The sequence below is a fragment of the Zonotrichia albicollis genome, chromosome 1, assembly GCF_047830755.1.
Source record: "Zonotrichia albicollis isolate bZonAlb1 chromosome 1, bZonAlb1.hap1, whole genome shotgun sequence".
Classification (NCBI taxonomy): domain Eukaryota; kingdom Metazoa; phylum Chordata; class Aves; order Passeriformes; family Passerellidae; genus Zonotrichia; species Zonotrichia albicollis.
This window is the reverse complement of record NC_133819.1, coordinates 36,786,895-36,809,409: the sequence shown is the minus strand read 5'-3', so window position 1 is coordinate 36,809,409 and position 22,515 is coordinate 36,786,895. Positions and strand designations below refer to the sequence as shown.

At 37.5% G+C, this 22,515-nt stretch overlaps 1 long non-coding RNA gene across 1 annotated transcript; it reads right to left on the bottom strand.

The window, feature by feature from the left end:
* Window positions 1-14,033: 14,033 nt before the first annotated feature.
* On the bottom strand, window positions 14,034-20,767 carry LOC141725282 (uncharacterized). The gene is made up of 3 exons (XR_012577149.1): window positions 20,573-20,767; window positions 15,669-15,847; window positions 14,034-14,315 (listed from the first exon to the last, which is right to left on the bottom strand). It is a non-coding gene; the product is annotated as an uncharacterized LOC141725282 (long non-coding RNA).
* Window positions 20,768-22,515: the final 1,748 nt, after the last annotated feature.

The window sequence follows — 22,515 nt, the reverse complement described above, 5'->3', positions numbered from 1 at the left end:
AGTTTCATGTGTTCTCACCAGAACTGAGCAATAATAGCTTTTTCCTAGTGTCCACTGAGGTCATCACCTGCCTGCCACCCTCCATGACCTCATTTGTAGCAAATCTCAGCTAAATCAGAAAGCATCCTTATGCAGCCCAGGGAGGCTCCTGGAACAGGATGTCATGTGGGCAATAGCCATTCCCAGCTATCTGCAAGCACATCTTCCTCTTTATAAAGGCACTGGATGCTGCAGTGTTGAGTACCAGTGACAGGCTTCAGCTTGACAAATGCACATAAAGCAAGGGATATTCACAGAATTAGTTAAATATTTTCAGTAATGACAGAAATGGATAAAGTAGTGAAGGAGAAAGAATCCTCTAGAGTGTTTTATAACTTGACTAAAGGTATCATGGATAGCAGGGACTTTACAGGCTGTCAGCATTAACATTAGCAGTTTTTAACCATGACCTGGGCTCTGACAAGCTGTTTCCACACTGTCAGTCTCTCTGCTTGAGCTGGCAAGTCATATATACTAAAACTGTCCAGACTTTATCTGTGCAGTTACTTAAAAAGCCTATCTGGTGCATTTGCCTGTCCCACCAGTACAAAGAGAGCCTGGAAAAGTCTGAGTGACCTGTTAAGCTGAGCAATCTTATTGGATAGTTTAAAACAAAATATCAACATGCATCATCAGGTTGGCTTGAGACTTCTCACTGCCTTTCTATTTCAGCAGATTTTTCTTTTAGAAAATACCTCACTGCTCTTTAGTACAGGCATTGAGTAAAATACTATTTATTAAAGAGATAAATAAAAGGAATTTCCCCGCTCAACCACTAAAAGGTTAATTCAAAAAAATCAGTTGGGCAGAGTGACTAATGATTTAGAGATATGTATGTTTCTGAATTTAAGTATCATCTGGAATTTTCACTGTGCCTGTGGATTCAGTAGCCCTTTTAGAATACCAGCTCTGGGCATGCTGCTAGAAGGAGACCTGAGTGAGTTACAGCCTGGCACTCTTACCAGATTCCCAATCAGCACAGCAGACTAGACAACAGGGAGCTCAAGGCATTTCAATCTAGCTACAGCACATAATGCTTAAATGCTTCTACAAATCTTGAAATCCCTCTGTTTTGCCAGTTTATACCAAAGTAAATGAATTCCTTCTTTCTTTAATCCTAAGAGATTCTACAATAAGAAATCTGCAAACTAAATGAATGCGTGAGTGTAAACCTGATGCTAAGCATGACATATATGAACCGCTACACATGAGGCACTGGAACTGGGTGCCCAGAGAAGTTGTGGATGCCCCAGCCCCAGGAATGTTCAAGGTCAGGCTGGATGTGGCTTTGAAAAATGTGGTCTAATGGAAGGTGTCCATGCCCACAGTAAGGGGATGTCTTGATGATCTTTAAGGTCCCTTCCAGCCCAAAATATTCTATCATTCTATAATTGCTACATACATAGACTGGTTAGTAGAAAGAAAATTTTGGAGCACAGAATTTTAAAAGTAGAAATAATATGTAGTAAAGTCACAATGCTCTTTAATTAAATGCTTTAAGCAGAATTTTCTTTCTAGGAGACTTTATAAATGGAAAAACAATTACTCTCTCATGTAGTGTCTTTACATTAAGTCTCTACTACAGAAAAGAAAATAAAAACAAACAACAAATGACACCCCCACAATGATAAATAAGAAGCAGGAGATTATGGCAGGCAAAATTATGGAAATGTATGGTGAGGGGAATGTGTGCATCTGTATGATTCTGTTGTCTCTTATAATGGTTTAGAGACCTTTATCTGGAGGCCTGGAGACCTTTATCTTCCCAAATATCCTCATAAGAAGAAAATGTCAAGTAATTCTCACTGTTAATAAAGTTCTGACTATTAGGTCAACTGCACAGCAAGTTCCTTCCTTCCTTCCTTCACAGTCTTGGTGAGCTCACTGCTGTTGTGGTAGTATATATTTCCATAGGTTTTGTAGAAACGAAATATATTTTACTTTGTATACTTTCTCCATACAAGTCCTAGCCAGTCTCACAATGGAAGAGTTGGAAGCTTTCCTTTGAGCCTTGATAAAGCAACAATCCTGGAATTGTTTTCTAAATTCTAAGGCTCTTTTGATACAATCCTCACTCTGTCTGAGAAAATCTAAAATAAAAGACAAATAAGTTGCTAATGACATCTCAATTACAGGTAAATATAAAGAGGCAGGGTCTGATCCACCTCCTATATGGACTTGAATGGTCCTTATAGAAATTAACTGAAGTGATTGGTTCAAAGCAATTTTTTAAATTAAAAAAGGTTTCTCTGAATCTTGTTTCAACAAGGTAAGTGAGTTGTGAATTTGAAAGTGATTTACTTTCTCTCATATCTAGTGGATTCATGGCATTATGGTTTTTTTGTTGTTGTTGTTGTTGTTGGTTTTTTTGTCCAAATGGTCAATGAGCACTACCAGATCCTACTCTCACATCTTTTAATGGACCTCATATGCTGAGAGACAAGTTGTGAACAGTTTTCATATCTGAATTTCCTGTACAAAACAGGTAAACTCTTGTTATTATAATTTGAAAACATTGTCTGAAATATCATCTGAAACAGGTACATTCTTGTTATTATAATTTGAAAACATTGTCTGAAATGCAATGCTTTGTAAACTCTTTTGAAAGCATAAGTGAAAATTATTATAGAATTGCCAAATTACAAACCAATAATTCTTATCTAATAGAAAAGCAACACCAGATCTAAAATTTCACCACATCTAAAAGCCTAGCTCAAAATAGTGAATCTTGATTTTCAGTTCCTAAATCTAAGTAGAAGTTAATAGTCAAGAACTAGATTTGTCTGTGGACTGGAAAGCTACATCAAATCCATGAAGCAAAATATCCTGACATGCAATTCTGAAGACTTCAAGTTTCCCTCTTAATTTGAAAATCTAATGCTGAACTCCATATGTAAGTACAGTGGAATGCAACAGAAATGAACCATTTCTGTTCAAAGCAACAATGCAGAAGTGGGCTAGAGCACATATTCAGACTTGTCTTGAAGCACATTCTTAGGTATGTTCCTCTGAAAAGTAAGTTACTAATTATTGTAAAAGTCCTTCTGTCTTCAGCCACCCAAATGGCACAGCAACCAATTGATAAATAACTAAGCCCCTGTCTCTTCCCATGGAGATTTATTAGCAGAGGAAGGTAGGACATGCAAGGTTTGTTTTTGTTTAGGTTTTTTTTTATGTTTTGTGTAGTTCATGTGTAAATCTAGTCCAATCAAAAAGCATTTTTTTTTTTTATTAGTTTTACTCTGCTTTTAATTACCTCTCTTTTTTTCTTCCTAGGTTTACATTTGTATGTTTAACCTCTTACTGTGTTCCCTCAAGGAAAAGACAAGCTAGTGACCTTGAAACGAAACCATTGAAGGGGGAAAGTTTTTGGATCCTCCAGTTCTTTCTTGGGGTCATTCCAGAGTAAGTAAATAGGTCCTTTTTCCAAGTGGGCAGTTCAGCCATCAGACTGCTGTGAGGCAGCAGAGCCAAAAGATCACAGACAAAAAGTGGCTGATGCTGGAATTGGTCACAGCAAACTCTGCCCAGGGGAGGTCATGGTTCTGAAAAGTGTCAACTGGCAAACACTTCGAAATCTGTACTTGCTGCTTTGCAACAGATTTCTTCCCAAAACGTCCTTTGCCAGAGCTAAGGGGACAAACAAAATTCATATATCAGACCAACCTCATCAAACTGTAAATAAAATTGCAGCAACAGGCCAGCAAACTTCTGTAACCTGAATATTGCTTTTCAAGTGAAGGACAGTAATTAGCTGAAAAATGCAAGGTTGCTGAGCTGTTCTTAAACATGTCCTGAATTTATTTATAGGGAAGCAGAGTGTGTTCTGTATCTCAGTAGTGGCTTAAATTAATGAGAGTTCCTCTAATCTTTTCCATGCTGGAAATAAGGTGTTAATAGCTCTAAAAAGAAATAGTACCTAAAACACAACTCAGTCATTTTCTTCATAGTTCAAAGTTATTTGCATAAGATATATCACCCTTTGCAAATATTTACTTTGCTATAGCCAAAGACACTGCAAATTATATGTGATGGGTTTGAACTCCTGTCTTTCACACTTGTCTTTGAGTCTGTGTCTTTCAGTCTCTCTTGCTGGGTTCCAGAAAATGAAGAGAAAAAATAATTTCTTTCTCAAATAAGACCCAACATGGACTTTAAAGTGAAAGACCTGAATTCTACCTATAAAATTTGATTACAGCCTGATTAAAAAGATGGGGGGGGGAGGGAAGGAGCTGTATTCATGGGCTCATTACAGGCACAAAAAGGGGATGCTCATGCAGACCATAGAGAATTTAAAAGATTTATTTATGATGTATTACTGTAATTTTTAATTTAGACATGCAAATTTTTTAATTTGCACTGACTGCTTTGCCTTAATGGTTTTGATTAATACTTGGAGGTAGTGTTTGTGAAAGAGATTTATACTGTGATTCATCTGCAAAATAATCAAATCATTACCAGCTAATGACAAAGCTGTGAAAAATGATATAGATATTGTGTAACTCCCAGCTATTGCAGTGCACGTGAAGGTGCCCAGTTCTTTCAGTAAATGTGGACTTGTGTTAATAACTGCTCTGAAGTTTGCTCTAATTTGGTAACAAAAAACATCGATCTTAATAATACTGCATGATAAAAGTAGCAGTGATTAACATCTCTGAACCCTACATTCTATGAACCTGCTGAAGTTGGAGATACCCCTTCTTTTAACCTAGAATGGAAACCCCACAGAAATTTCTACCTGTCTGTGCATCTTACTTCAGCACTCTCAAACCATAAAGTCTTGTCATAGAGAGGAGAGTCTTCAAAAAGAGTAGGTAATGCCTTTGGCTTTCATTATTAACAAATAAAAGTAAAAATTACTGACTGTCAGTTTCTAAGCTTTAGGCAGTTAGAAGTTTCTTGCTTCCTATCATGGAATTCTCACTTCATCTTCTTTTCTGGGAAATATGTTACTGAAAAACTAGTGAGAGAATCACTTGAGTGCTAATACATGGTATTTTTTGCAACATGAATGCATGGCCACAGACATACATGCATAAACGTGCCTGCACAAAAAGTCCAAACTCTTAGAAACATCTCTGGATGAAGAAGAGACAATTGCAAAATAACCCCATAAAATTAGCTGCCAAGATATTCTTTTGCTTGAGTTTAAGCTTTTTATGGATTTATAGCAGAATTTCCTTTTTCATTTTTTTAAAAGGCTTTTCTGAAAGAGCAGATATATCAGAACTTTCTGCTGAAAAACAGGAAGAAAACAGGAAGAGAAACTAGTTGTTTACCAGCTTGTGAATTTATACCTCTAAACTAATCTAGATCAACAGATGCAAACAAGAGTAGAGCTATTAAAAACAGTTAAGCTATATGACTTTAAACCAGCTGCTAATCTGGTCCCATTGTTTCCATCAATCTAAGAATGCAGCCTCACTTCAGGACTTAAATTCAGTTTAACTTCACAATGCTGCTTGTCTCCTTTCCCTTGCCAAAGCATACCTTACTGATGTTTCACTTGTATCCAGTGCTGATTCAGTTCAGCTCACTGATCTGACAGAAGACTAACAAAAAAATACAGTTAATTTATTGATGTGACTCACTCTTCAGCTGTGGCATTGCTATAGCTGAGTTAAGGAACGTATGGGAAGCTGGGGAGTGTGTGTGTGTGTGTGTGTGTGTGTGTGTGTGTGTGGAGCAGCCTGCCCTTTGGAAAACAACCTTATTGTTAATTCAAGTGAGGCAATAAAATCCCCTTTGTTACTCCATAGTGAAGCTGGGGATCTCAAGCAAAATGAGAGTCCCACAGAATACGCCAACCTTCTTTAAGCTCTCATTTTATAAGCAGAGCCACTGTCAGATCTCTTCATGATCATAAATCTATTCTTTGATTTTTCTTACTGCATGACTCATACTCTCTATCTGCCTTATCTGCCTTTCCACAACAGCCTCTAAGATTTCAGCAGCCTACTTATGGATTAACAGTAACATCTTCTCTTCTGCCAAACCATCCTATAAAAGTGCTTGGTTGTCTGATAGAGTGATTCAGCCATTATCACTTGAGTAATCAAAACCTAGCCAACTCCCTGCCTGGGAGGGACACCAGTCTGGTGTACACACTCAGTTTTTCAACCCCATGGCTCTGTAAGTTCCCTTTTCTGATCACAAATTTCAAGTGCCTGAGTTTACATACCAGCTTAGATGACTCACAGGTGAGCAAACTCAAGCCTGACCTACTACCTGCCAAATAAATTCTTTGTTCATGGGCAGAGTTCAAAACAAAGTCAGCCCTGGACCACAGCTGACTTTCTCCATCTGGAGAAGCAGTCTGGAGGGTGAGCCAAATTCTAACTGTGAGCAGCCGGGAAAATTGAGCTTAGATGTGAGCTTTACCCTAAATTAATACAATAGAAGGTCTGTGAGTACCTAAATCCTATCTGTTGAACTAGAACTATGCCACATTCAAGATCACTTCTCTCTAAAGCACTCTCAACTGTGAGCAGCAAGTCTGTCCACTTTATCACAGAGCTAAAGACTCAACTGCACACTCTTCTTTCCTCAATGCCCTCTTCAGAGCCCCAGCTGCTTATTCACTCTGCCTCAGCTTTTGCATTACTGTGGTTGCTCATACTCTGTTCTGGGAAAGAAGAATTCTACAGAAAAAGGCGCTTGCAGGTAAAGTGGGGCACATGAAAGCAGAAGGGCAACCTGAGATTTTAAAAAGACGTACACAAGTATGTTAAGAAAAAAATGTGTGTCCTACATAAACATTCAGTGAGACAACATGAGTTACCTGTGAGGTGCTGTGTGGCTGCTCCCTGGCTGTGTGTTCCTGTATCCCCTCAATTAATTCTCCCGAGAATGTCTTGGAGTAGAAAGTTGTTAGTAGCAAAATGTCATCTCTCATTCTACTTTACTTATCTGTGCTACCAAATAATTAATTAGGTCTAATTTTAAGTATCCATCACACTGCTGATTAACACTTTCATTGAAGCCAGTGTAATGTCTTGCAATTCCTGAAAAAGTGCTCATTTTCTCTCCTGAAAATGGGCCAGCCTGAAACTACTGATCTGTGACTTCATGAAACCAACTGATTCCAATACCTAGTACTGATTTGGTCCAGAGGAGCGCATGCACTATTATTTTTAGTCCATCCAACCCGTAACGACAAGAAATATTGCCATGCAAATTCATACAGAAATGGGGCTAGATCTGCAAAGTGATTTGACAAATGCCAAGTGTTGCAAATATTCCAATACCTAAATTTTAGACACTGTGTTAGAAAGTTATTCAGCCTGGCTTGTCTTGTTTGCATAGAGAAAATTTGGCACCTCTGAAAAGAATTCACAGAAGACAACAAGATAAGCACAGAACTGCTGAAATAAATACTGACAGAAAAGGATTTGGGCTGCACTGCTAAAAACATCATGAAATTCTACCTGGTCTGGTTCCTTGACCCTTGTGGAAATGAAGGTCTAAACAAACAGCATTTACACACTTACTCATGCCATAAAAATTAGGTGCAATTATAAACTCAGTAGTCCAAAGTTAGATACCCAGTAAATCCAGGCACTTTCAGAGTTGACAAGCACCTGTGCTGTAAGTTTTGAGAAGCTCAGTCTATGTCCCTTTTGCAGTTATTCGCAATTGCATCCAGAAACAAACTTCTGGAGTCTGACCTAATTCAATGCCCAGAGAAAAGAGTAAAATTCTTAAATCCAACAACTACTTTATTATTCAAGCAAAACTAGGACTTAAAAAAATATATATAATAATATATACATTTTAATAATTAATAATGTGCATTTGTGGTTTCTTTCACCAAAGTTTTTGCAGCACTTGGGTGTGTAACCATTTCTTGGAAGATTTTTCTAGTGGTAAATATTTCATACATCAGGATATCTTAAAACTAATTCAATTTTCATCTTTACCACAGTGGTCTCTACCATATATTCACCATTAAAATTAAAGAGAATTCAGTAATATATTACTAGGACTTAGCCTCAGGCTAAGACACTTTAAAGAGAGCATATGATTATTGATCTAAGGTGGTCAAATTTAATGAATATTAGAAGGTTTTTTTCTGAAAAAATACTTTACCTCCAAACACATCCACTTTCATTAACCTCTTGCATGAAAATTTGACTTGCTGTCAATCAGTTGTTACTGATTTCTTATTTACAAGGTTTATGTTTTGGTTCCTTATCAGACAGCTGGACACACACACATATATATGTAAAACAATTTTATTATCCTTGATACAGGTTAATTTGACAAATTAAATGGAGTTTCTAGGGGTTTGAAAATTACTTATCTGCATCTAATGTGCTTTATATATAATAAGGCCCCAACCATTACAAAACACAACCAGTAAAACATTGTGCAAGTCTTGGAGACTGCTACACTGGAACACTTAAAAAAGAACTACTGAAGCCCGTAAGAACTGCAAGTTTCCAGTGGGCTTCATTAAGCAAGACATTTACAAGACATGGATATAGAATTTATGAGGCAGGGTGATAGTGGCAAGGGACCAGAAATGAATTGTGTCTTCTTTAACATAATCATGTAGATATGAACAATTCATTCCACATTGCTGCTGATGCCTTGAGAATAGAGCTTCAGTCCATCTAAAAACCTCCATTTCTGTTAGTGTGATGTCTTTTTACAATTTGAATAAGTGATTTCAAAAATTTCTGCTAAGTATTACCTGGCAGATCCTGATGAGTTTATACCACTGATACACAAAATCCACTGGTTTCGATCTGCATGTGGATGAGTGAGTCCCTGTAGCAGATTTGTTTCTCATAGCTGAATGATCTCCTTTTGAGTTTGCGAGAAGTCAAACTTCAGTTTATATATTTCTCGGATATATTGTAAAACCACTAATTTACAAATGATTCACACTGAAAATGGCCAGTTCTGAGTTGTGAAAGTCTAACTGTCTTCAGGTAAAAGAAATATACCATGAAAAGTTTGCACCTTTAGTGGTTTTTCCAGCATGTGTGAAACCCCAATCACTTTAGTTTTGGTTTTCACTACCAAAAGAAAAAAAAAGAAAAAGAGCTAATGACATCGTGCAATTTCCCTTTAAAGCTAAAGGGAAAAGGTTCTATTAAATTAACAAACACTTTTGAAGCCTCGGGTTTTTTTTCCTTCCAGAAGTACAAGTTCTCTATTACTGTAGCTGGTTTGAATCTGTCTGGAGAAGCAAATGCATATTGTTGATATGTTGATACGAGTGTTCTGGAGAAAAGTTCAACACAGCAGGGCACTACCAGCACCAGCCAAACTGCAGCATTGCAGTACTAAGACCCTTGCAGGCATATGAAACCTGCAACACCTCTTGACTGCAGAAATCCAGTGCAGCTAGACACAACCTTACAGTCCAGGCTTCATTTGGAAGATTTTACATAACCTCTGTGCCTCGTGTCACCAGGCTCCACAAGCCACCCAAAGCTTACTTGCATGTTCTAACAAACTTGTGACCAAACGCCAGTTTACAGGGATGTGCAGTCCTGCAAGAAGAGGAGAGGAGATTTCCTCTATTGGAGATATTCTCTCCAATAGCAGATAGCTGAGATTTAATAAACCACCCCAGTGATTTTAGCAAGTAAAATCACCCCCAAAATTCAGAGTAAAGCAACATATTCCTGCCAACCTTACTATGTGGGTAGTGGAGGGAGAGAATGAGCTCTTTCTAGGAAGGGAGGAAGCAAAGAATTTTCTTCCTGGTCCGTTTGAGACACCAATAGGAACTCTGAAATACAGTCTGCAATATGAGGAAGATGCACATAAAGCACAGTTCAGTCTCAGGTCAGTCACCCTTGGTTATACCACCTTATTGAATATCCAAAAACTTGCATCACACTGTCTCTGTTCCAGAAATTCACCTATTTAAGCATACAGACTCTTTTAAAACTTATCACATTCATGTAATTTCAGTTCTTTACACTGTTATTATATCTGGAAAAATAACTCCAAGCATAGTGTGAAATATTCTGCTAATATCCACTCTATATTTATTCATAGCAATTTTAGAACCATAGCTCTTATGCCACAAAGACCTTTTCAGTTAAATAGCATTCTTTGTCTTTAACACTTTCTCCTGGAAGAATCATCCTATCCCCTCCCAACCTTTGTTGGTCTAGGTTTAACAACCCATCTAATTTAATCTCTCTTCATGAGATTAATTCTCCATTCCCATAAACATACCAATAATCTTTCTCTGCTTATGTGTTAAGGTCATCTTTCTTGAACACAAGTGACCAAAAATTTGCATAAATTGACACCTTGTCAATGCTATATACAATGAAATAACATGAAAATACCTAAATGGTAGCACATCTTACAATTCTAAAGGACTACACAATTGCAATAGACTTTCAGAGTTCCTCCGAATGGCAACTTATAGTCATTACCCAGATAAAATAGTATTTTCTTCTTTTTTTCCCCATCTTAACTGATAAATGCATATTCTGTTCAAGACCAAGGTCCTTAAGTTCCTGGCTTTAAAATCTGTGCCAGTAAATTTCATGCTATTTCATCACTTGCATCAACAAAATAATCTGGTTCTCCTTGCCTGATGGTCCAACCCTTTGTTAAGATGATCCTTCCCCATTTCATGTTATCTGTATGTCTCACAATTACACATTGACTTTTCATTCCTGTATCTTCTATATCACTTACCAATAAGTTAAATGGGATCATTCCCAAGGCCAATCATGAAAACACTTGTAATAGTTAGTTCATTATTCCTCTGATAGTTTGCCTGTAAAAAATAATTACTACGATCAACAATCAAGTTCAGCCCATTGTCATTGTCTATGAAATCTAATCTAATCTTTGCATGGGACTTGTAAATATGCATATTAAAAAATTCTTGGTCCAAGGCTTATAGACTGTCAGTATAAAGACTGGATGTTGTCCAAATTCTACAATTCTGAAGTATAGAATGCTAATTTTCACTTCTGCTAAGATATAATTTTTACTGCTCTACTCTCATTTCCTTTGGACATTGTTTGTTTTTTAGATTGAAGTTGTTCAAAACAATCATGGAGCTCTGGAGAATTTTCAACTTCAGAAGGCTTTTGAAATGAAACATATCATTGAGTTCTTTATATATAGAGAGCAATGAAAAAACTTCATGCTGCTCATGCAGAAAGAGATTGGGAAATTTTAAAATTTCAGAACCATTGCTCAAGGAGTCAAAAAAATTAACCTCTAGAACCAGGTCTACCAAATACAGAGACTTATGAGAGAAAAACAATGACAGAATACCTCCTTATCTGCATGGCCTTAGAGGAATCACCAAATGACAAGAATCTAGGAAGAGCAAATTTTCTAAAACCTCTCCCTGAATTTACAAAGAAAGAATGGTTGTGGTGGATAGGAACAGAGAAGAGTAGTAATCTATTATTGTCCTCTTTAGTCACCAAATTCATTGAAAACTGATGGAAAAAACTTATTTGATACTTGATGCAGTCCTTGGTACTTGACACTCCACCATCAGCATATAGAAGAACTAGCTCCAGTCAGGTGGTTTATATGATTATGTTTATATGATTATATGATTAACAAGCTTTAGACATTTATTTTCTGTGCTAATTCAGAAAGACTTGAGAATAATTTAATTTGATTTCTATAGAGACTTTCTATAGAGACTCTCAAACATCTTAGAGAGTAGAGTTCACAAACTATAAACGCTTGGTTAATCCCAATTATTCTTTACTCTTCCTTACAGTTTTTTCACTTAACAGCATCATCACCTCTTTGAATTTAAATAATTCTGTTTCTGATAATGATTCAAGTTCTCAAGATCTGAATCCTACTTCTCAATCTATTAACTGGCTTCCCCATGTATCCCAAATTTGCCTTTCTAAAATCCCAAGCTTTGATTGCAGCTTTCATCATGGCAGCAGTTAAGCATCTCACAACCGCAGGTAAAGCTACTTTTTAAATTTCTGTTTCCTCTCTGTAAAAAGAAAATAATTTCCCTGTTTTATAGAAAGACAATAAGGTACAATTAGTTCTTTGTCTATAGAATCCCTGGCTGAAATAAGACCCAAACCCCATTCCTGAAAGCATCATACATGTGATAATTCTCATTCAAATTTAATCTGAATATGGGACAAAATTATGCACCAGGCACAACAGTAGTCACCTAAATATGAAATATAAACCCTAACCTACTCAGTTTCTCTTAATTTTACTCCACTCATTAGTACAAGGCACTTTTTTTCCCCCTGATACTCGGTGCCTCTTAACAAATATAATTTTTACCTGCTTACGTAATCTCAAGCAACTTGAGACTTCAGGACGCATGCCAAGTGCTTCGAAAAGCACGTATGTTCAGATCAGAATGTGTACAAATGAAAGCATGCTGATACAGTTGCTGATGTATTTCTGTTTCTATTTATTGCATAATATCAGTGCCTGGGCTCCCCTCACTTCTTTGGAAGGTATAGTCCCTTGGGGCCATGGAGATAACAACAGCAAACCCAAACCACCTGGAGACAGTATTTAGTAGATGATTAACCCAATAGTGACTCAGAATATTTGAAACAGAAACAAGAAAACAGCAGGAAATAACTTGCACTGGGTAACAGGATTGAAATCCCAGCCCTATTCAAGTTAATGCTTAATGCAGAAATTCATTCTTGATATTTATGATCTTTCTTGAATAGTTCTAATGTCATTTATGACAAATTCTGAGATGAGAAGATGATATGGGACAATGTATCAGCATAAGAGTCATGCACAAACCTGTTTGCTTCTGTGCACTTCCATTTGTTGGAAATTTATAGATTCTTCTTTGTGATAATAGGAATAAGAAACCTGTAGAAACTTACCTCTTCTTCCTTTAATGCTGATTTGAGGGTTTGGGTTTTTTTCTTGGAACAGCAATGCAAACTGAACAACTGAGGTGGGAGAACAATAAAACTACTCATTGTGGCTTTATTTATTGCAAAAGCACCAAACAAAAAGCCAGTGTCAATCAAGTCTTACTATCTGTTGCTAGGAGAATAAATTAGGAGAAGCTTACAGCACTCCAAACTCCAAACTCCAAACTCTGTCCCTAGGGTGGGGACAGAGAGAACAAGCTCAGTGGAATCCACCTGGCTTCATCAGAGCTGGCAATCATCCATACTACCACCAGGGAGTCGTTTAGGATTCAGGTTTCTGCTACTTGAGCTGAGATGAGGTGGAAGGTCAGAGTCTGAGTGGGCTTAGGAATTGTGGCTAAATAGTCTCAGTGGGTCCTGGCTTAAGGGCCCTGAAGAGCCTTTGTGGACAACACCCATGGAGCTGCAATCTCTACCGAGCAGTCACAGATCAATTTTGGTCTATGCATTTACAATATTTTCTTATCTGTATTTTATCTTATTTGCACAAGCAAAGTTATGTATTTAAAAGAGACCTGAGATTTGGGGAAAGAGGGCATGTCTTTGAATTTAAAAAAAAAAAAAAAATATACATATATATGTGACACACACAGGAAGAGCAAGAGGAAGCTACGTGGGAACTTTTAGTATTTCCTGTTGTCATCTTGACAAGCCTAAAGCCGAGAACCCATCAGACTCCCTCTGTGGACAGCCTTAAACTGAAGCACAATTGTGCCTCATTGTAAAGTCACTGGGACTGCTCATGATGATCCACATTTAGGCATGCATCTAAATGTGATGTGGGACTATGAAAATTCCATTTAGAAAATCAAAGGAGGTCCTGGAGTATGTTAATAAGTGAAATCTTTTTGGTTTTTAATTTTTTTTTTTTTATTTTTAATGAAGTCACTGTGCTACTGCTATAACGTTGTAAAGCCTTCTGGATTGGTGGTCTCTGACAAAAGTCTGGGGGAAAAAAATCCTTCAAGGCAGCAGCATCATACTAGGTAATGTCAAATCAAAAATAAACAAACAAAAACCTCCAGTAGCAAAAAAACCCCAAACAAACCAAAACAACAACAACAACAAAAACCATAGCCAACAAAACCACATTTCTCCCTCTCCCCATTTCATGCAAGATTTTTCTTTTCTTTTTTTTTTCCCACTAAAACTATTAAATAAATATGCTTGTATTTTACCAGTGTGCTTGCTGCAAAAAGTGCAATCTATTTGTACAGCAGAGAGAATGAAGGACTTACTGCTTAAAGGCACAAAAAGGGTGTGTAATAGGATTCTGGCATCTTCCCAGACAGCTTGCAGACAAATTCAGAGATGAACAGAGAAGTATCCTTTTTGAAGTATATTTGGCCAAGGTCTCATTCACAAACAGATAAAACCAACACATTTCTGCATGATAAGGGTCAACAGAATAGCGTATTAGTTTGAGAAGAGAACCCATCTGCAATTTTCTTACATAAAAATATACGAGGACACAACAGGAAAGCTGTCAGCATGACAGTTGGAGGATTCTGCCAAGGAGCCAGATGCTAGTGTCAGAAGAACATGTTCCACAGCTTGGCATCTGGGTTCTCTCATTGCCCTCCAAGAAGGAAGAAAAGGAGGAGTGATAAGATATGCCTAAATGAATAAAACTACAAGCAATTCCACCACCACCCCCAGCATGCTCAAATCGCTACTTCTTTTAGAAAATCCTCAGCTACATGTTCTCCTACATCTTTTAAATTAAAATGGAAGATGATAAATTTAACCCACTTGTGTTTTAGTATGTTGAAAAAGAATTTGCACTTCTGAATGCATAAGTCTCACATGATTTTAACTGCTCATGTGTGTAGCTGTGCAATTTATTTTATTATTTTTTGTTAGCTTTCCACAATTTTGCTGCAGTGCATATTTCCAGCTCAATTTTTATCCCATGTCATTCTTGGGGCATATAATACCACATCTATGATTTACAGTTAAGAATAATTACAGCTTTGTTCTTCCTCTGAATAGTTACTAACCAAGAAAAGCTAAGAAATATCTAGGGCAAAAACCTAAGGGTCGGTTTAAGAGCCACCAAGCTGCCAAAGAACCATAGGGAATCACCTCACTATATGTGTAGGGAAGAAAGACTGTTCTTAGGACAGTTTTGAGAAAGACACAGCTGGTGCACTGCCCCCTTAATGATTCTGATCTTAGAGTAGCAAGGCTAAGGCTGTGCTCAGTCCCTGGTCCTTTAGTCATGTTCCCTTACTGTGGGCCGTTATTATCTTGTACCCATGTTGCTTTCCTGAGTCTGTCCCCATAATGTCTGAAAGTGACAGCCTTGACTTGATTCTCAGGGGCTGCTGGCTGTCTCCCTTTCTTCTGCTGATCTACACTGATTAGGGAAGATGGAATGGTTCCCTTCATTAAGTTAGTTAAATCCCATGCATAAAGATTTAAAATACTAAGACCAAACTCCTGACATTGCTGACATTTCTGTATAGAGACAAGAAAGTAGGAATCATGTACTTTCACCTGTCCTATGAAACAAACCAGCTGCTCTCCTCAGCTGACAGAAGCTTCTAAGATTAGATATTTCAGAATTGCAAGTGACATTTGCCCTTGTATCTTACTCTGGATAGACATGAAGTAGCCACATAGCACTGATATTCTAGAACGCATGGGAGTGATTTCCACCTAGGTTTATTCATAATTCAGACAAAACAGCAGGTGATTGATATCTCTTTGCACTTATTTAAGTGCAGTTTAAGTCACCTTCAATACCAGTCCATCCGCAGAATCCTGAGGCAGGGGAATGAAGCAGAAGTACGACAATTTGCAAGTTTTATTCCCTCTCCATGCAATAACATCTAGCTTAATTGCTGGTATTTGTTCACAAAAGCAGTGGTTGATCCCATTCAGGCGTTCTTCCTACTTCTCTTTCAACACAGCACCTGCAAAAATGATGAGGGGAAATGTTTTTTCAAGTAACAGAGAAGAATTCAGAAAACAGTATTGTAAGCTCTCTCCCAAATTGTCTTGTTGTCAACACACTGCCAGAAGAATCTGTTACAATTCACTGTAGGGACAGAAGGATAAGGAAAGCAAACTACCACTACTACTATAATACCTACTCTTTGGATTCAGGATAAAATATGCACTTAGGACAAAATCTCATGTTGTTTGACCTCCAAATTAAGAAAATGCTATCCATACAAACATAGTCAACGGAGCCTTTAAAATCAAAGCCTATGTTGGAAAAGTGAATCTCCGTATTTGTTTAGGAATAAACTTGCTCAGCTGAAATCAAAATATTATTTTAGTCACTGTCTATACTTCAAAATTCATTTAGAATCTGAAAATCTGAATATTCTTGTTGCCTCTTCCATCAGAACTGGTAATAAATCAACTGCTATTAGAACTGCTCCAACAATGAGATGTGGAACATGAGGTGAAAGGGATCCCAGACCAGTGTTCTACGACGGTCACAGAGCTCACGGTATAATAGTAAAATTTACTTTCAGCCAAGTGGACACAGTGCAAAGGAGCCTATGGGAACCAGCTGAAGAAAAGGTTCATTTCTATAATAACGTTCTCCTATTTTAATTTAATTTGTTGGTACCAATTTTGTCTACATTATGTTCTTGGCCTTACTTTAGAGCTGAGTTTAACTCATTCTTAGAGAAATTATATCTCCTAATCTCCTAAGTCACTTTAAAAAAAAAAATAGAAAATTCAGATCACCTACTGCTGACCCCGAAATTAACCTTTTCCTGCTGAAAGCAGAAATAAATCTGATCCAAAAAAGGAGAAAAAAACTTTGTCATTCATTGTTTTCATTGTCACGTTTGACAGAAAGAGACATATTAAAAATGTTACCAAGTCCATTTTTTATTTTAATCTCCTTTTTCTTTTTATGAAGTTAAAAAATATCTGACCTTGTCAAGCCAAGGCTGCTATATTCTATTTTAGTTTACTGCTAGGGCAGGAAAAATGCTGATCTTGACACCTCTTGGAAAGACATCAATAAGAAGCCTATATCCATCAACTTTTATTGCTACATGACCACTAGGACAACCTTGTGAAAGAAAACTTTTTCACACAGAATATGCGGTAGAAAGATATATGTAAATGACAAAACAGAAAGAGCCTGGAAATGCACAAGAAGCAGTGCTGATCAAAGTTTGAGGACATTTGCTATTATAGGATTCATCTGACATGGAGAACTCTCTGTGACACAAAATATATTAACAGAGCCTCAAACAAAAGCAGAGCAAAGCAGGAATGGTGTGACTTAGAGGAAGTTAATAATAGGGTACAGTTTTGTTTTCAATTAAATACTAGGCGGACATTTCTTGATTCCCATTATATCACCCAAAAATCTCTGGGAAAAAAATATCTTACCAGTGGCCAGAGCAGAACTCTAAGCAACTGCGCAAATATCATGGTGGACCTGGTGGACATGAAACACTCTGCTGGGGAACCAGGGGAGCTGGACTTTGAGTGGACTCAAAGTACACTCAGGGGCACAGGCAAGAAGTTTGACTGCCGGGGAAACAGACCCTTCAAGTGAAAAGGTCCTGAGTGCTGCCCAGAAAGGGCTACAGTATCCCTAAACTGGGATACTTTGTACTCTGAGATCTGGTCCAGGAATGTCAGCATTCTGAAACAGCCTACTATGATGGTTCCATTTTCAGACCTGTTGTGCCAAAACAATTCAGAAGTATTGAAAATCTCAGTGGACCTCCAAACCATCCAGAGGTGCCAAAGAGTTCTGCTGATGTACAGTAAAGTTTGTAGTAGCAGACCACCCCAGCTTTTCCAGTGCTCGTCTCAAATTTCAAAATCTCCCCAAGATCTGTCCATGACATCCATGATTTATTTGTTCCTACCTGCAGCAGCATTGTATATTTTATGTGATATGTTATGAGGAAATTGATTTAAAAGAAAGTTTTAAATTCCAGTGCAGTTCCTTTGTTTCAAATTACCAAGAAATGAGTAAGGAGAAAAAGAGAGTACGAGTACTTGCTTCACACTTTTTATGCCACTTTGACTCATGAAAGGAAAATTTCATTGTATGTTCAAAGTCTTTAAAGATATGTATTACTAACGAAATAAGGATTTTTACAATCAGTGAACATTTGTTTCCTCCTTGCCTCCTCCCTCAATACCCAAACCCCAGCTACCACATGCAATTTTAGGAGAATATTTTGTTGGCTATAATTAAACTATGTGTGTTAATTAGGATTGGATTTTAAATGCACTGCTTGGGAAGTAGAAAAAATACAGGATCTGAAAGAGCCCAAATTGAGATGACACTTGAATTTACACAGATGTTTTCATAATCCTAATTTCAAATTGATTGTACTTCCTGAACAGTAAAAAGCCATTTTCAGTTATTTACTCAGATATACACTGCTTTTTACGGTGGGTAGAAAAATGTCCAGTCTCATTGTTGACTCCTTAAAATAAATTGATATCAAAGAAGATTTTGACTGGCAATAAGTTCCACAAAACCAAAGTATCCAGATCTGAAGGAGGACATCTGTAAGGATGTACAGAATCTCTAGGTCATAAAGATTATTGCTATTGCTGTTGAACAGAACACAGGAGGTTGATCCATCACACCCTTATGTGCCACCATATATTTACACTCCTGTGCTCACAGTGGAGATCTGTAGAATCTATCATACAAAGCCAATGCAACATGGCTCTGCACCAGGAAAGCCTAAATTATTCATCATGAAACCAAGTAGAGCCTGAGGGCTACTTTGACTTAATGGCAGCTGGCAGTGTCCCCAAGAGACTAAAATAGCAGCCATTAACCCATGTGCTCATTTGGTATTTTTTCCCTTCTCTTTTATCACAGTCTCTAAACCAGTGTCAGGCAGGGTTGGCATCTCACTCTCTACAGACATGAGCTCCTCTTGCCTGGCAGCTGATGGAGTCTACTGGATGAATGGCACGGCACAAGAACAGCATGCTCCATGGACAGATTCAACACAATAACTTCATTCACAACATTACTATTGGCCTGGTAGCGTTGGACCCAGATTTACAAACTGGCTGCAGAAAGGAGCTTATCACTATTATTAATGTATGTCCTTCTGGTCTGGCCAGGCCTTACAATTTTTGCTGAAGGAATTCATGTAATTTAAAGCTCAATCCAACCTGATTTGGGAATAGTCCTAAATGATGGAACTCATAGTTTTTTTTCCTGGCCACATCTGTGGCACAGAATGTTCCAAAAACATCAGAAAGGATATGTCTGAGCAAGTTTTTCATTTTCTTTCTAAAAATTTCTAAAAGAATTAATAACTTTTAGCAGTGAGTTGAGCTGGGCTTGTGCAGACAGCTTTCACACAAGCTTCTCCATACTGCTGTGCCAGTGATCTGTAACATAAAACCAAGTATGTGAAAATTAATCTCTTTCCACAATGAAAAAAAAAATCTATTCATTTTTTCTTGTTGAAATCTTTTTTCCAATTTCTTTCTCCCACTTCATCATTAATTATACAGCAATGTTGGATCAAATGTGAGTAACCGGGATGAATTCCACCACCTTGTGAATAAGGAACATGATAAGATAATAGCATGACTGACTGGCAAAACTACTTATTCTTCCATGTGGCATACTTGTTTTCATACTACACTATAAACTTTTTTTTTTTTTTTAATTTAGGTCATGCTACACCTTTGGCTCTTGTCAGAAATTCCCTAGTCTATGTTTATGTATCCTCAATGTAAAATCAGAATTGTATTACTTAAATTTGCAAAAGAAAAAAAAAAAAGAAAATGGTACTTTTGTGCAGCATGGGACATTGGGACCACATGGTACAAATAACACCCAGTACAAAAGTACCAACTACTCTCAAGGGGAAAGGAGAGAAGGAAAATCCTACATGGATCAGACAACCCTTGAGGCAACTACTTACTTCAGAAGCAGAAACAAGGAGACCTTATATGAGTCATAGATCAATGCTGCCTTAGGATTTGCATTTGAAGAGCCAAGCATCTTGAGTCAGTTTGAAGCAAATCAGCCCTAAATCTGGACCTGAATTGCCTAGCGAGATTCTACCTCTCTCCTGACTCAAGTCAGATTGGGAGGCAAAAGTAAATGCTGGCAAGAAGAATTCAGCATCAAGTATGATTTTCACCTTCAGGTTAATGTAATGCCAAACTGCAGTCCTACTTGTAGAAGAGTTTCAAATCAGAACCCTGTAAAACAGGAACATAGTTCTCAATAACAAGTAGCTGCAACAAAAAATAACAAGAATTTGGACTTTTTACAGTCTTGCAACTTCCTCCTGTCACTAAGAACATGAACAGCTCTTCCCAGTTTGCCTAGGAGCAATTATTCAATCCGGAGTAATGGAGACAAGAAGCTCTTTAGCAAATGTCATCATCCATTGTTCACCACCATCAGCAAAAATGACACCTTTGACTCGCATTCAATTGATTAAAGTTTAAGTCCATAAAAGCTGCCCTCACATCATGTTTAGTGTTACTTATTTCATTAAATGTCAAAGTAACTGGTAATTTGTTCAATAGAATTACTAAATATTATTACTTCATATAAAATGCTCCATAACCTTTCTGCACATCAAAGCCTGTGATTTACACCAAAATCATTGCAAGTCAATGCTTCCACACACCAGTATAAAATCAAGATGCCATACCGTGTACTCAGCTAAAATGAAATCACTCCTGTTGATTCCTCCTCTTCAGTTTTTCTGTCTATGCACTTCAATATTTCTGAGAATTTTAGTCTAACCATATCTGAATCTTGCCTAAAATAGACATCAGCAGCTCTACCAATTCAGGCTGCAATAACAACAAAACAACTTTCAGTGCTCTTACAATTGTAGGCATAATGGCCCTATCATGCCTTACACAGTCAGCCTATATCAACTACAGTGGGAGTCACATGAAACCAAGGTCAGAATTTGGCCTACAGATAAGGAAGTAGTGCCAGCAAAGTGTTTCCACTGAAAAGTCAAAACAAGTTTACCAACTAAACAAAGTAGATTTCCTGAAAATGACAACAGGTATAGGTGTAATTTCAAGAGCAGCTTGAGGGTTTCATTAGCCCTCTCTTTTTTTCACTGTCTTTTGAGAAACAATTCGTTTTATCAGAAACTGCATATGTGTGCTTGTATGTGTGAAAAAAGAGTCACTACAGAAGTAAAGTGTTAACCAACTTGAGGTTTTTCTCTTTTGTTTCCTGGCTATGGAGGCCTGCTTTTTTTTTCCCTTTTATTACTGTAATTATAAAATTATGGGAGGGAGTGGTATGTTGACCATCACATGCAGGATTTTTACTGCAAATTTTTAATAGTGGTTTTTCATGTACCTGAGTGTGTGTGACTGTAAATGCTCAGTGTACACATGCACATGCAGATTTTAGTGCTGTGGTGTATTTGCATGTCTGTGTATGCACATACACACACAGAGCAATATGCACATATAAACACATTGCTGTACAGCTGTGGTAGCTGCAAACAGCTCAATGTAGTTGTACAGCTATCTGCTGCAGGCTGTATTCAACAATACTCCATAAACACATAGCAAAAGCAAAGTAAAATAGAAATCTTTACATGCATGGGTCTGTTAGTGGCTTTATCAGCAAATGCAGGCCAGTGTTTGATAGGTAAAGGCTGTAAACACCGTAAAAATGCAAACTTTATAAAGTTTTAAATCTGGTAAAAGATGTGAAGCATTGCTACCCTTTCTCAACTCTTCGTTTACTGAACCACCTCTGGGGCTCAAAAATACTCAATCCATGCCTTAACTGACAAGCTCATATCTGTTATTACTTAATATAGTAAAATGAATACTTACTGCAGATTAACCTAACTGATTAATACCTCTAAGGAAGGGCTCTGGTTGGTCTGTCATGTCTATGTCTGCCTGACAAACAGTTCCAGGAAGGCTATTTGTATTTAAGACTTCTTACTGAGAAGTTGTTCATGGTGCCATAATTTTCTTCTTTTAGAAAAAGTAGATTTTTTTTTTCTTAAATTAACAAATCAGGAAGTTACTGACTTTCTGGAAACTTCAGCTGAAAATAATAAATCCACCAAAAGAAAAACAGTAGTTTAGTTGGAAAAAAAATATGTCTGATTTCACAGAAAACAGAGATTTGGCAGATATTAACCTTTTGAAGTGGAGGTAAAGTTACAGTCTAACTCCTGACCTAAATACCTTGCTTACATATTAAACAAGTATCTGGGAGGAACGAGTCTCAGGATAACATGCATAATTTTGACACAGTATGAGAAACCCAACTTGAATCTTTATCATTGGCTTCCTGGAGAGCCAGCAAAGCTCCTTTTCATCAGCCAGCTCTGCCCCTTCTCCTGTCCCACCTCTGCCCCCCAGCCCTGCCTTCCTGAGTCCCCTCTCTTGCCTAGGAAAGCTGAGCAGTCTGTTCCTCAAAGTTGCTGGATAGACGAACTCACCTGAGTGAGTTTTATACCTAGAAGGACATGGCAGAAACACATTGTCAAATCTGCTCTTTGGCTTTGTCAAGGAAAACCAGGGAGTGCTGAAACTTTGGGTTTTTTTCTCCTTATCTGAAGCCTGTGTGGCAGGGTACCTGCTAGCATCTGTCTGGTGGCAT